The 15980-nt window shown below is 46.7% G+C and overlaps 1 long non-coding RNA gene across 1 annotated transcript in view; it reads left to right on the forward strand.

Moving 5' to 3' along the window:
- The window catches only part of LOC144180381 (uncharacterized), a 362631-nt gene extending 346861 nt beyond the window's left edge, over positions 1-15770 (forward strand). Inside the window, exon 3 of the long non-coding RNA XR_013324387.1 lies at positions 15172-15770. This is a non-coding gene — a long non-coding RNA (uncharacterized LOC144180381). The remainder of the gene's footprint in view (positions 1-15171) is intronic.
- Positions 15771-15980: the final 210 nt, after the last annotated feature.

The following is a 15980-nucleotide window of genomic DNA, read 5'->3' on the forward strand; positions in this document are numbered from 1 at the left end:
CGGCGCACGATAAAGATCCCCAGGTGGTCAAAATAAATCCGGAACCCTCCACTACGGCGCGCCTCATCGCCTGCGTTGCGTCGGCGCGTTAAACCCCACAATCAATCAATCAAGTGGTAGACCCATCGCTGTGCTCGTTGAGTATGCCGTCTGTCTCCCCGTCTCGTCATGTTGGCGTAGCTTAGTTGGTAAGACAACGGGCCGTCGCTCCGTTTTTTATTCGGGTCAAGGCTCGATTCCTGGCTGTTCGAGTAATTTCTTTCATTTACCTTGGCGTTTTCTTCTCACGCGGACACGTATACATGTGGTACGCGGACACTTTTGGATGGTACACTGCTTACTGCATGTATACTGCTTCGCAGTAAAAAATAGGTTCGGACCGTTTCCCTAAGTCGGCCGATTTCTCTTTCTCCCACTATTTCTCTGCTGGTAAGATTGGCTTTCCAGGAATTCCCTGTTAAGAGACGAACTTTTGATAAATGTCCATGACGAAAAACTTGATCATGAATCAGTGCTGTATGCACTTCCGCTGTTCGAAGGTATTTTTCAGCCTCGCAGAGCCACATTTGGCCTTATTGTTCAACGCCCACTGATTTCACGAGAAGTTCTGAAATTTTCGCCATCCGAGACTCGACTTAGTGCTCCCGCGGCAATTACTAAGACCTGGGTACCAATGCTTGACAGAGCTTGACGACTCGCCTCACCATAAAGGGGGTAACAGCTAAGCAAACGACAAGCCCTCCCAACGTATGGGTTGGAAACATGCTGGACATCTAAATGTGATGATCGCAACATTTATTTTTACATCTAATGAACGAATGATTTCTTTACATCAGTGTGAATAATGAATCTGCGCATGTACAGACCTAACGTGGGTGACCTCATTTATTTTTGCGTCCTGGAGCTAACGTAAATGGTCGGCAAATAGGATGTGAGGTTTTTAACATTGGTAATGGACTATTGAGAAGAAAATAAACGACGTTTTTCATGTCTACACGTTCAATAGTTTTACAACTGAATATCTGTCTTGAGCACTAATAATACTTTCTATCGCCCTGTCTTTAACTTAGAATTTCTGACTATAAATTTTTGTAGCTTTTTCACTTACAAACTACACATATATAGGCCTGTGTGCAATAAAGAAATCAGTTACTTTGCGTTACACTGTTGTTCCTTCAGTGAACTCCATTTTCGCGTCCACTACTGAAAACTGCAAGGAAGCAACTGCCACGAGCATATGCTTTGAACAGGGTAATGCGAGTATGGGTGCGAGACCAAGGCCAGTGTGTTCCTGGAGCAAATACCAAAAAAAAAAATAACGAGTACTACTATATTGTGGCTGCAGCCAACTCGTTTGCATGGTAAGACAATGGGTCCTTGCCTAAATGACTTTGTTAGCTCGCAAGGCTCGTAAAGGTAAAGTACAAATGCCCTTCTCCACTGAATCAGTCTGGCGCAACAAACCTGCTCACCTATTTACATCGCGTTTTCACTCAAGTATTAACATGCCGCACTGGTGCTTAGTTTTATCCACTACCATTCCCCATTTTTATCTTGATATAAGACATGCTGCGCGTACAAGCTTCAGGCTAGCGTTCAGATTACAGGTATTGAAAAAAAGTGGATGCCCATTACATTCCGGGCGCCTGTAGCCATCCTCCAGGAGGAACAGCGATAGAAGTAATGAAGATATACCCACCTTTTGTTCGATTCATGACCAACCCTGGTCAGGTGCGGCTTCGGGAAGAGGCGAATGGCAAAACGTAGCCCGAAAAAACTTAGTTTATGGGGGCAGTATACGTGGTAGAACAATAAAGTATGTACTACATGTCCGGCAATGCCGCTGTGTGCTATTTTTTGCACTGCACTTCCTCGCGTGTTTAACACTACACTGCCTTGGATGCAGCCGGAACAACGAGAATCGTATTTAGCGCCATTTTCTTCTGCTCGGTATCGATCTTCAATCGAGCGATTGGAAGCCGAAACCATAACTTATACACGAGCAACGCGACGGCTTGAAAAGAACGCAGGGGAAACGTGGCAGAACACCTCGCCATCGGTTTCCGTTCTTGCACAACTCGCCAACGATGGCGACCTTACCCTCCGCTACTATCGCTTCCACACCACTATCAATACCCAACAATTGAGCAGTAATGACAAGTTAAATAGGCATGGTGATTGATGTATAGCTTGGGCACAGCGATGAGCCAAGTGCCCCTTTTGAGAGCGTGCTACAAAAACGGTCGTCTCTGATTGGGCCGCCCCCCCCCTCATACTCCAGTGCCTTCCGAGCTGGGTACCCGAAAGAGCGGCACTATTACTCTTGTGCGCACTGTGCCCGCTACCATTTTAAGAGGATACAATCAAATAATTCGGTGCCTCGCTTATTCAAATCCTGTCTCCCTCGCCCTTCTGGTGACTCACTTTCAGAGGTTCCCGTACTGATTACGACAATTGCAAATACAATGGGAACCTGTGTGAGGCAATAAGCTGCTTCCTACGACGTGATTTACGGACAGCGCTGGGATTACCATCCGTGCTTCTGAATTTGCTGTAGCTCTTCGTGTTACAGGTTCACATATGGGACATTGTTAATCATTTGCCGCTACCCCAGTGAAGCCACGTGCCATCGTAATAATAACGTTTCTTCGACTGAATTATTTTGTGTCTGAGGAGGACCATCACCTGGATTGACTTTGAGACAAAACACGACCGGTTATTGGTGTTCTTGCAAAGCAGGCAAACATTTGCACCATGTGAAAACTTGGCTGCAGCGTTGGGCACCAGGCTGAGGTATTAGACGGGTGTACTCCGTGGATGGGTGTATTGATCTAGCATAGCGAGAATACCTATAAACAAAACAGCAACATTAATGAGTGCCGCTGTTTCTGGAACCCCGAATAACTTTCGCAGTGCACTATTTACCTAACAATTTTTCCCCATCCATGCGTCCGTCCGTCCGTCCGTGCGTTCGTCCGTCCTTCCATCCATCCATCCATCCATCCATCCATCCATCCATCCATCCATCCATCCATCCATCCATCCATCCATCCATCCATCCATCCATCCATCCATCCATCCATCACATTCCATCCATCCGTCCATCACATTCCATCCATCCATCCATCCATCCATCCATCCATCCATCCATCCATCCATCCATCCATCCATCCATCCATCCATCCATCCATCCAGGCGTCCGTTCGTTCCTCCATCCGTCCGACCGTCCGCCCGTCCACCCGTCCACCCATCCATACACCTACCGACCGACCGACCGACCGACCGACCGATCGACCCGCCCACCCGACCGCCTGCCTGTCTGCCTGCCTGCCTACGGCATGACATGACATGAATATGCAGCGCACCCACTTCAAATTAACCGCTGTGGCGTGCGGCCTAGGAACGGTGGCGTCTGTGGCACCAACGTAGTGAAAGATCACCTCGAACGCTTTGTTTAGAAATACCTGCGCCTTTGAACACCTTTCGAAGGTAGGAACACCTTTGAATAGCAACCGGAATGGGGCAATTGGGTAGACGTCGGTTTCATAACGTAGGGTACCCAGTCGCAATTCCGACCACGGCAGGCGGTTTTTCTTGGAAAGGACGAAAGGGAGAGTGAAACTTTATTTCACGATTACAATAAAAGAGAGTTAGGCCCTCTGGTCCTCCAGGCGCTTGGTTTTCTGGAACAACCATCACGAGCTTCCACGACAGAACTGAGTCAATACAAGCCTTTAAGTCATTACTGAGTCAATACAAGCCAACACTGAGTCCATACTGAGGCAATACAAGCGTTTAAGCTTCGGTGGATTTATTAGGCATGCAATACTACCTTCCTACGAGCTCTTTAGTGCACCACTGATATTCCTTGCGATGCGCTGAGGGCACTTAAAATTTATGGGCAGTCTCACTGCTCGACATTCAGATTAACTGAAAAGCTGAAACAGTAAAAGACAGAAAAAAACTTTTAATTCAAGTTCAGAAGCAGACAGGCAAGAAGTGGATATTGCACAAGACGCTGTCTGGCTGTCTGCTATGAAACTGGTTGACATTCTAACAGCGATTATTCTCTGTTTGTATACAAGACAAATATATATAGCGAATCAGCAAAGGAAATGAGGGGCTCGTTGAAAATAACACAGAAATAAGAGTTGGCTGTCAAGAAAACGTCGGAAAGCAAATGAAACACATAAAGAATTTGAAAAGAAAGAAAGAAAGTGGAGCAAAAATGCCCGCCAGGTGGGATCCCAACCCACGACCTCCAGAATACCGGTCTGGTGCGATAACCACTACGCCACCGGCGGGCGATTTTCCCCTCCACTTTCTGGGGTATTTATGTTTTAGGTATTTTTGTTCCCTATGCTTGGGGGTGGTAGCCAGCGCCACTGCACCAGCAACACTCCAGCGGAATTTATAAGGCCGCCAGCATAAAGAGCCGCGTCTCATTTCTCTGAACCTTATCAGGCTTTTAAAGCAAAGCTTTCTACCTCTACCAGCCAACGATTCCTTCGGGGCATGCAGGACAAGAAACTCCGAACGCGGATGGGGAGGGAGAGGGCGGTTTTCCCTCCCGGAGCACAGCCTTCCCCGCGCGCAGCTACCTGCTCTCACCGGCGAGCGTGTTGGAGGTACGGCCTTGTCGTCTACTTTAGCGACGGTTGTTTTTGGTCTGTTCTGGCGTGCTTCGTGTCCATTGCGCGCTTCCTTCTCATGGCTTGATTAACTTGTTCGACAGCACCTTCTGGGTAAGCCGTACCCGTCAGAATTAAGTGGTCGTACGGCAAAGATACAATAAGGATTGGTTTTCAGGGCGGCAAAACAAAATATTGAGAGCACATACACACATGCCGCCACTAGAGAAACGCTACCTTATGCGCACTGCTTGCCAAGAATGCGACTCAGTTTTCTAAACTGGTGAATACCAATTCAGTTGTGTTTTAAGAAGCATTACAAAATGCGAAAGGAGCAACTGGTTCTGATCAATAGCGATTATAAAAGTTCCCTCAGCTTTATCGCAATTCTCAAACTTGCTAAATTAAGTAGTTCAAATCGGTATAAATGGGAATCTCTAAATCACATGCCGATTTGTTTCGGTGTCTGCGCTTGTGTCGCGCGGTGTTGTAGCCCCAAGCTAGCACATCGGGATGGCTAGGTGCCGCTGTCTCACCTTTCGAAAGACGCTGCTCTCCGTTTTCTCTCACTTCCGACTCCCGGTCGGGCTACAGAGGCGGCGTCGTCCGCCGCTCTAGCCAGGCCGTGGCCGACGCTCCTGCTTTCGGGACACCGCCCCCGCGAATTCCAGGTAACGGCTGGCAGAATCTATGGTTTCGCTCTTTGTAGAGGCACGTGTGTGAATTCAAGTGACGTCGCATGGGTAATTGTTGTGGGTATCGTGTAAAGCTTTGCTTTCCAGCCACCTTCACGAAGTGGATTGAAGCAAATTTTTCATATGTGTAATGTTTGGTCGCGTGTTGATGAATTGTCCCATCATCTGTAAACATAGAAACTCCTATATAGCCATATATTTGCCTAAAAATTGTTGAGTAAAAATTGGTGTGCTAACGCATAAACGGAAGGCAAATTATTAATGTTCTAGGACAGCTTTAGAATCCAGTACGTTTCAAAATGAAAATGCTGAGGGGAACACGTTCGAAAGCGGGCTCAAAGTGCACGATTACAGGGAGTAATTGTCTGCCTCCTAACCTTCATGAAAGAGCAACGTATTTGCCTTTTATTGGACCCTGTACGACCTTTTACGCCTCCTCCCCGTTCTGATTATGTTCACGCGTTCAACGGAATTGCGGAAACGTAGCCTTAAAAGAACCTACCGAGAATAAAGAACGGAGGAGTACCTAGGTCACAGCCCTCAGCAACAGAAGACGTCATACAGAGAGTTTTGAAGTAAAGTTTTCGGAGAAAGATCGCTTTTAAGGACGAATGTTTTTGGCCAACTCTTTCCTTATAATCTGCACTGAACCACGGAACCGGCGAAGATGATTTCAAGCACTCCACAGCCAACCGCGAAAACAATTCAGTGAATTTTTTTTATGGTGTCAGGTGTTATACAAAGTTCCATCATACAGCATACTGAAAATAATGCCTAAAGGGTAACCTATGTCTTTCCTACCGTTGTATTTTTTTTTTCTGGTGAGGTGCTTGACAATATACTGGTAGGAGCCACGTCACGGGTAATTGTCTTCAACATCAATGCAACGCCAAAAATTGCTACGGGTGCAATTTGACACCAGAAGGAACGCTAGATACAGTCATAATGAGGATGTATTAAAAAATTCCACATCTTCTGGTACTTCACCGGTAACTACGGCTAACGGCGATATGCATTGACCATTATTTTTTGTGTGAACGCTCTGACGCTCAGAAGTAGCTGCTTGCACTAATCTGCACTAGGTCTCTTCCCTGACCCTGGTGCCAACTTTCTGCGATTTATTTTTATTCCGACTCTCGAAATACATAGGCACGTAAATAAACAGAATATTAGGACCATATTTAAAACTCGTGCAGTGACGATTGAACTCGCATATTCGCAAAGAGTTACAAAAAAGAACGTGCTATACCACCTCAAACGTTTCCAAGGAAAAGAACATATGGAATTAAAATATGAACGGGGGGCTATGTTTTTATATTTAACTTACACAAGCGGAAAGTGTAGACGTACGCCCTGTACGCGAATTAAGACTTACCCTCGTATATGATACTATCTGCAGTGATGTCGCAATGACATCTCCTTCCTGGCCTAAATTTGTCGATACTGATTACAAGAGTCACTACAGTCTGAAAAAGGAAATGAAAAGAGGCGAGGGTTTTTCGAAACATGCTACAAGCTTCGCCAACGGACAAAATGCTTTAAAAATCTTCGAACGAAACTTTTCGAGACGTGTTTTTGCACGAAAGTGTTTTATTCCCGCATACACGAAGATTTCACTGACGTATGTCCGTCCCGGAAATGACTCCAGTACAGCGTATCAAGCGGCTGTAACGGGTGCACCCCTGCACACAGGGTCTTCTTGCGGGGAAGCAACCTTTAGTACTAAAGAGTACGTTATACTTAGGGTTGTTTGTTTTCGAGGTTTATACATTAACACGAAAGTGTTTTATGCCGGTATACACCAAGATTTTTGACTTACGTCATATCCGTCACTGGAATGACGCCAGTACATTTTTACCGAAGCGACCCGCCAGAAGGACGTCATTCGTCAAGCACACCCACAAGACAGCCGCTTACCCGCAAATCATGCTCAGCTGCAGATTTCGCTGCACATTTCACTTTCGGGTTTTACTGAGTCCTATGACAGAGGCATCAACCACAGTTTCTTTTTCTGACTGCATCCTGCAGGGAGCGCGAGCTAGTGGACCACTGAAAAGGGCACAGACCACTCGCGCCGCCGTCGATCCTTTAATAAAGCCGACGAATTGATTGGCCGCCAATGAGCGGAAGGTGAAGGGCACCAGCTGGCCACTCCGCAGTCCAGCGTGTGTTCCCTGCAGCCCTTATTAAAGTTTCACGTTCCGAAATAATTTGCGATGATTCCAATTACCATGTTAGAAGGACGGATGTAAGTACGCTTTCCTGCCTCCCTCTTACCTTCTGTAATTAGGGTCCCGGTGCGAACGGCGAGGAGGGGTATAACACTTCAAACGCCCCAGGCGAGTCCGGCCCTGCAGAAATCAGAAACGGGTCAGCGATGTTCCCACCCGCCGTTTTTGCTCACGCACGCTTACTTTGTTCGGCACGGCAGTCAAAGTGGCCTCATTCAAGAAATTATCCTCACCGGAGGTGTGATGCTGCAAAAAGTGACGTGGAAGCCCGCACAGCAGCACGCGTAGGCAATGTTTAAATATCGAGGCTCGTAAATGGTCACCAAGGTCCCTGGAGGAGATCAATAGGCTAAAGCATCCAGTGGATCCCACCGGGCGTTAACATTGGGCGACTGTTCCCAGGGGTGGTGGTGTGCACAATCTACAGCTCATACTGCTCGCTGCTGTCATCGGATAACAGTAGCGTGCGAAATCGTACGGCGAAATATTAAACGGGGTAAATTTCCCTCGCTGGCCTTTGTTGTCGCGGCGGCGAGCGGGTCCTGGCAGCCGAGGTTACGACAAGCAGGTGACACGTACACGTATCCGAGTCTTAAATCGGAAGTTTCTTTATAGAAGCGACTGTTTCCAATTACTCACGAGTACGGCTCGAGGAAAAGTCACACCTACATGAACTTTTGGTATACACAGAAACAATATAGTAACGTTGCCTTTGTAAACGCGAATTCCCCGCTAACATGTCTACAGTCTTATAATTGCTTGATGTAAGTAGGGCTCTTTTTTACGGTTATTTTTCTGTTATTAAAGCGTAATTCTTAACGATACGAAGCGTGAAGTACAATTAAAAGTTAGTAGCCAATTAAAGGAAAATGGCAATCTTAATTCCTTCAAGCAATTTGTTAACGCATTATTCCCAGTATAGTATTCCCACTATCCTTGTTCTCGTTATTCTCGTAATGAATCCTCTCATTTTTTATAATTTTATTTTCCTGCTTCCATTTATTCTATCATGCGCCTTTTTATTTCTAAATTGTGTTTCTGTGCATCACCGAGCACGTTTTCCAAATAGGCTGCAGCCACCGCATCCAGCAAGGGCGGTCGACAGTAATTTTTCACGCGCAATCAGTTGATACCGGAAGAAGAAAAAGGACTTCGTCGATGCATATCCGCTTGCCACAGAACGCATTCAATTGCGCTTCCAAAAAGGCGTAGCGCTGTTCCGGACCTCCTAGCTACGCTATCTTGCCTTACCGACATGCTTTGTCTCAAGCCACCTAGCATGTTCTTCGGGGGTGTCCTTCTTATGGTTAGCCCGAGCCTTTTGACGGTCTTCTTCATCTCCAGCACCTGCACTTGGCGACTACTTCGCGGTCGTTTGACTGCCACACGGACTTCCGCCGGTAGAGTTGCTTGTCTGTCCTTCTTGAAGGACAGAGCAGCAACTCTTTTTTAGAACAAATACAATTCAGGGCACGCTAGCCCATGCCTTTGGCCCATCGCTTCGGCTCGTGATTTGAGTTCCCGTGCCGGTGTTCTATGCACTCGTCCTGACCTACCTCAGGAGCTCTCACTCACGCACTACGTTCAAGAGCGGCTTTAGGCACCAGTGCCGCCGATTTCGCAGACTTGCACCTACCCTTCCGCTGATGGTTGCGCAGTTGATGGTTGCGCAGTAAATCGCGCTACTCTGGAACAAATTCCACCTTCACCGCGGCCTCAAAAACAGCTATTTTGTGCGTTATGCCTCCAGTTTAATCGAAGCAACACCTTTAATATTCAATGCATAGAACATCGGAAAAAAAATGCATGCTGTATCAACCCTGTTGTACAATGTCTGACAGGTGGCTGTGGGTCTTATTGGGTTACAGGCAGGGCCTGGTACAGCAAGAGAAGGTAGGCGCTCAGTCGCTGACGAAATTAATTCGCTACCTGCAATGGGTATAGCTCGAGCAACACCCTCTTGTCAATAAATATGTATACATATACATAGCCACACGCGGCGAGCCCAACAACCCTGTAAAGAGTTCACCGCTTCAAAAAGAGGCATACTGTGGCAAAGCGAGTTTTAGAGGGAGGATTTGAGATTTTTACTTCTCGACGTACCGGGACGACCCCTCTCTACAATACATACGATGTAGTATGGAGCGTATGGGACGTGTTATCATTGAACAAAAACATAGAATAAACAATTCAAAATACCCAATGAAACAACGCAATGAATGTACCACACATAAGAAGGACATATACTTGTAACAATACGCTAAGAAAATGATAAGAATTTTCGCCTAATTCTTACACCACTTCCCCGTTTGACTAAGGATATATCCTTGGTAGTATTCAAGGAGCACTTGACATTTAAAAGTGCCCCTTCTTAAACTTATTTGTTTTCTTGGGTAAATCGCATACATGGTATGGCTCTAGATAGACGTTTGTGATTTCATGGGCAAATTTTCTACTTTCTTTTTATTCCTTTGCAATTTTAGTTTTTTAGATCAGTCCGTAAAATCATACATAGACACGCCTTCGCGATATCACTGTTGTACTTTCAGTTTGTGTAATGATGTTTTTTTTTGTTTGTTATTTATCGCGTAATGGCTATATTACCAGATTTTTGCAATATACTAGTTAGCCGGTTGTCTTCTTCTTATTTGTTTTTTTTTTAGTTTCCTGTGACGGGCGATGATGGCCACATTTGGTTATTAACAGCCACCTTTGACGCCTTTTCGTTTTGTTTGGTTATACTTTTTAGTTTGTGTTTTTTATTAGTTTTTGCGATGACACGCGTTTACACTGCTATGTCCTATACATGACTTCCCTCCGCCAATTACTCATTTCCGTGCAGGAAGAAGACGTTGCAAGCATCGTGTTGATGTACTAGGCGCAGCATTCTTAGACATAAAACTTTTTCCCGGAGCAACTTGCTCGCATATACCATGAAATGAACGCACAATCCAACAAATGGGCCAGCTAGAGATGGTGCTTCGCACGCAAAATGGCAGCGCCCTGGACAGAAGGGTGTATACTAGAACGCATGCCATGACGCGACTGCGTATTCAGCTGGCATGTGGCAGATACCGGCTACGGCTTCGTAGCGTTGCCCAACGCAGGTCACTAAAATTCGTTTTTGGAGCATACTGGGCCGCAGGTTCTCAATCAAGATTGAAAACCGCTGTCTAGTAGCGGCGCAACGCTTGAAACGTGAATTATGATTTGTTCCCATTGTGATTAAAAGTTTCTGTGATGCAAAGACAAATTCAGAATCTTAGCGTCTGTTTGCAAGACGGCTTAAGAAGACCTAAGGGATAAAAAAAACTAAAAAAAAACCTAAGCTTTTCTAAACATAAGAAAACCTAAGCTTAAACGTAAGCTTAAAAACTAAGCGTAAACCTCAGCTTAAAAACCTAAGCTTTCCTAAACCTAAGAAAATCTAAGAAAACCTAAGCTTAAGAAAACCTAAAAGAAACCTAAGGGCTTCTGAGTTCCAGTTGTTATTGATCAACCCGAAATCGAACAGCTCAATGTTAATTTGCTCTTACCTGCCAGCCTTGTCTTCTTATTCCTCCTTCCCGCTTCCAGTAATCTACTTCTCACCTACACCGAACCGTGTGAGGTCCGGGGTCTGAACAACGACGACAAAACCCGCAGGGTCAAGAGCGGGCACCACTCCATTCATATTTCGACAATAAAATAAATGGTTTTGTGTTAACCCCTCAACAAGAAGTAATAAACCTTATAATTGTTTTGGAAGGGGAGATAATAAATATTGATACCGACGATTTCTCCCCTATCTCAATCACTCCATTCGTAAGATTGGTTGATTTAAGACTGCGGGACTGCGGACTCATTCTCATGATGCTCTTATACGTCTACTGTCCATTGAGAGAAAACAATCAGATACAGCGTTCGCTTCGCCGCCTCTGGACAGGTCGTATTTACTAGTTCTTCTGAGGGGGCATTGCAAGTTTTAAGCAAGTTTACAACTTTTTGAGCTGAGAAAAGAAATGAGGAGGCATTCTGAAGGTATATTATAATCGAACTGGGACTCAACTTGACCAACCACCCCTCTTTTCATCATCCCTGTTTTACGGTGCGCTTGTGAAGCCATTCAGAAACCATAACCAAATAGCCAAAACGTGAACCAGAAAAAGATATTAGCTACATGGTCAAGCAAAAACAGGCTAGTAACCTTCTGGTGAACTTTCTGGGGTACCTGAAGCAGGTTGGAGCACTAATAGCTTTTCGTTAATTTCATTCCAGCACTTCCCCTTTTTTTCCACGTCAATTCTTTTCGTTGCTGTTTGCCAAGTTTCTTCCTGCCCTTCGCTGGGCTCTCGAATGCACAATAATTCTGCTTAGTTTACGAGGCGATACAAAATGTTTTCGCATATTTTTCTAACCAGCACGTTGGGACTCCGGCTTCGAATTATACAGTAAATGGCTTCTCCGTTTGAACACGTCCGCTCCCCCCAGTTCCACGTAATTATGTTTGCTTGATTCCAAACAATGCCTCCAGTTATACGCACACGAACCAGAAACTTACCACGTCCTCTGCGTCCCTTTCAAACCACTCACACGTCTTAAGAACCTCTAAGAGCCCCACACGCCACTTAATTTTTGGGGATGCATATCGCGTGTTGCCGTAAGGAGGAAGAAGATTCGCCAGCCTCACTTACTCGGCAAACCAGCCAGCACTTTTACCTCTGCTGTCTCTGAATGTCGGTACCCCGGGGGTATTCACTTAGCAAATCTAGCTTGTCCTCTCGTCTTCTTATTCCACCGTCTTCGTACCGAACGCAAACAAACAAACCCATGGTTTCAGTTCGTTAGAAGCAAACTTTTCAATCACATGCCCTCCTGCCGTTCTCCGTTCGTTTATCTTTGGGATATTTTTTTATCCTTCCGCCTATCTTTACAGCGAAATTCGAGACGTGGGTTTTGTCGTTCCATTAGATTAACACAAAGCACGCAAACGCCTGCAGAAACACGCACGGGACTGAAATTGTGTACGGTAATGAAAAATATGGTGCGAAGGGGGACAGGAAAAGGGGAGGGATGGATGCGGTAATCACGAGTAACTTTCTGTTCGCAGTGCATAAAAATGAAAGTGTCCTTTGCTTATGACACTGTTGTGAAACTCCGAGAAATTACTTCAGCGCTTTTTTTTTGCCAGGCTCAATTAAAAATATGTCACTGGCTGTCTGACTCTCTCAGTGAGTAAACTTGGCGCCCGATCTCTATCAAAAACCGAAACGTTGGGCAGCGCATTGGTGCCAGATAGAAGAACAAAAAAATTCACGCATCTTGACGAAGTGAATCATAGCGAGTGGGCGAAGCACTGGGAACCGTTGCTACCGTAAATCACCCCTGAGAGTGCTTACTGCTGCTAAAACAATTTTCAATCCAATCCAACCCAAGCCAATTCTCCTCGCGCATGCGCAGCACGGCTCTCTAGGAACACTCCCCCCTCTCTCTCTCTCTCTCTCTCTCTCTCTCTCTCTCTCTCTCTCTCTCTCTCTCTCTACCCTTTTGTGAACCTTTTATTTTGTTCTTGTTCACCTTCTGTGCGCCTTTTGTTCACAGATGTTTCGATTTACACGGTGCTGCGCTTCTCTCTCTCTCTCTCTCTCTCTCTCTCTCTCTCTCTCTCTCTCTCTCTCTCTCTCTCTCTCTCTCTAAGCTTTAGTGACCCTTTATTTTCCTGTTGTTAACCTTCTGTGAACTTTTTGTTCACAGATGTTTCGATATACACGGTGCTGTGCCGTGTACACGGACGCCGAACGCCGGACGGACAAGTCTCGGCCAGAAGGTGCTTCGCCCCTAAGAAAAGCTGATGGCTTTGTTTTAAAATGGCCGGGTTTGTATCTATTTCTTTCGGGCGCTTTTCTTTTCTTTTAGATGCGAAAGCATCTTATGGTCTCGGCATGTCCCGCGTCGGCGTCCGCACTCACACTGCGCATGCGCAACTCTCCTCCTTACACCCACAGCTGCGCGATACTACGCTATAAAAAAAAAAGAAATAACGGCGCCCGGTTTCGATCGCACGACTCTCTGGCCGCAACGAATGTACGCGGTGCTCTTCCCACTACGCTACAAATCCGGGACAGGAGCAAGTGCTACGAACGCGCCTTATGTCCTTGACTCATTCAAACTACGTTAAGAAGCTCCTGATACAACGAAGGCACGCGAAGCTGAACATCAACGGAAACGACGAACTGTAAACTTTAGAGGAGGACGAATTTCCCGTGGGAAAGCTGTGGCGGAAAGCGCCACGCGCCTTGCAGCTCAACCAGCCCCGTCTGCAGCGCCTCTGATGCTGATGGTGGCAGGATGCCCCTAGGGATTGGCGAACCAAAGAATCCATCACGAGATAGGTTCTCGTTCAACCACCGTCGTCACCTTCCCGTAGGGGAACCGCCGAAGAAGAAGGAGAAGACAAAGCTGCGAAGAGGAGGGCGTGTACATTGCCCTCAGCCGGTGCACCAATGTCAACAACCGTTACTTCACCAACGCTGCCGGAGACTACCGATTCTACCACAGAGGCAACATCGACAATAACATGATGGACGAGTTTCGGCGCCTTGAGAACCACCGCCTACTCACCGTAACACAACAGTACTTGCGTGCCTTTGCCACCGGTGTGGACCCGGACGCGGAATTCCCTCTGGCGCTAGTAAAAACCAGATCACTCAACGTAACGGCAACACGATGGAACCACACGGAACCGCCACGATGCTTCGCATCCTCATCAGCGTTCCCCACGGGAAGATTGTGTAATTTTTTCTCTCTCTATTTAGTGCCACGTAGCAAGAACCGAACTTATAGCAAGTACAGAACAGAACGCGTGTGAGATGCTGTCTCCAGCGGGCACCGTTTGAATATTGCTGCGTTGCTTTTGTTACTGCAACGGAGCGGCAGCTGGAAAATGGCAATGACATGGCTTCTGTGACATCCAGAAAGCACATTGAGATGAGGCGCTGATTTCGACGAAAATGTTGTTTTTGTTGTTGTTCCTTTCTGATTGTGGCGCGTACCCACTTGGGGGATTGGCCAGGATCGGGAGATATATTGGGGCTAATGTGCCCCATTTAGGAGACTAAATTTGGAGAAAAAAAATTGTTGATCAAAATAATTGGACAACAAATACAGGAATTTGTAGAATGAAAGTGTGCACTATGCAGGAATTCGCAAGACAAGGCTATGCGGGATTTGAGGACGACAACGTGGCGGGAACATGCCCATGGTGGGCTCGTGGCACTAACGCGGGCTGCGGGATTGCCCTAGTTATGGTTGCGCGGAGGAAAATGAAGCAGCGAGCCACACGAGAGAGGGACATGGCCAAAAGAGAAGTGACCACAAAGAAGGAACGGGGTGGGCCTGGCTAGAATTGGAGGACCCGTGGAGGAGTGGAGGAAGCAGGTTTGAGGAGCGTGACGTCACACGTGGAAGACGCGAAACTCGTTGGTTTTTCAGGACCCGAGCTCGAGAGGGGCACACCAGGTGCCTTGGCATCCTGTTAGTGACCGATGCGCGACTCCGGAGTCGAGGCAGGCGCGCACCTCTGGCGTGCCCGTCCCGTGGATGACCAGCTGCCCGCTTCCCGTCGTCTACCCGCAGTTGACGGTTGCCTGCTGCCCACTGCCTGCTGTAACCTGGCGCCTGGTCGTGAGGTGGTGCCGAGCAGGCCGTTGTCTACGGGGACAATGGTGCGTCTTCTGCGCCGACTTCCCCGGCCCGCGCAACGCCGGCATAATTTCCACGCCGCACCGCACCTTGCATCGTCGGCTTAAAATACGACGCCCTGCAGACACCGCCTCGCGACGGCCAGCATTTGGTGGGGACTTTTCTTTGGGTTCTTTTTACGCTTGGTATTCCTTAGGGTTACGTTCAATTGAAGTAACTTTGAGTGCTAATTGGCTGCCGTGTGAATGTTCGTTCGAGAACATATGAGGCGTTTTTTTTCGTAATGAGCGAGATCCGGAAACCGAAACTGAGTCGGATCCAACTGCAGTGACAAGAAAACCTGCCAACTTCCCCCTAGAAAAGGAGTGGTAAGGCAATAGTCGAAATAATACCCTGAAGACTTGTACGGAGATCATAATTCGTATCAAAATGAGCCAGGTAATGCTGTTCCACGGATCAAAATGAGCCAAATGCATATGACCAATTGGAGTTTGCTTTTTGCTTGGCTGCTCAGACTGTTTCATGAGTGTTTTCGCAAGTTTGTTTTGCTTTTAGGAGCTAGATTATTATGAAAGGAGACGGCAAGTATGAGATCGGCGAAAGATGTGTCCCCAGATGTAAACGACGAAGTGAACAGAAGTGAACGAAATGAAACTGTGCTGATTTCATTTTGTCTCACCCGTCCCCACAAAATAACGCCGGTTATATTTATTTTTTACTCCCCTATTTATCATTTGAATACT

The sequence above is a fragment of the Haemaphysalis longicornis genome, unplaced genomic scaffold (assembly GCF_048455015.1).
Source record: "Haemaphysalis longicornis isolate Haplotype H1 unplaced genomic scaffold, Haemaphysalis longicornis Haplotype H1 scaffold_4, whole genome shotgun sequence".
NCBI lineage: Eukaryota > Metazoa > Arthropoda > Arachnida > Ixodida > Ixodidae > Haemaphysalis > Haemaphysalis longicornis.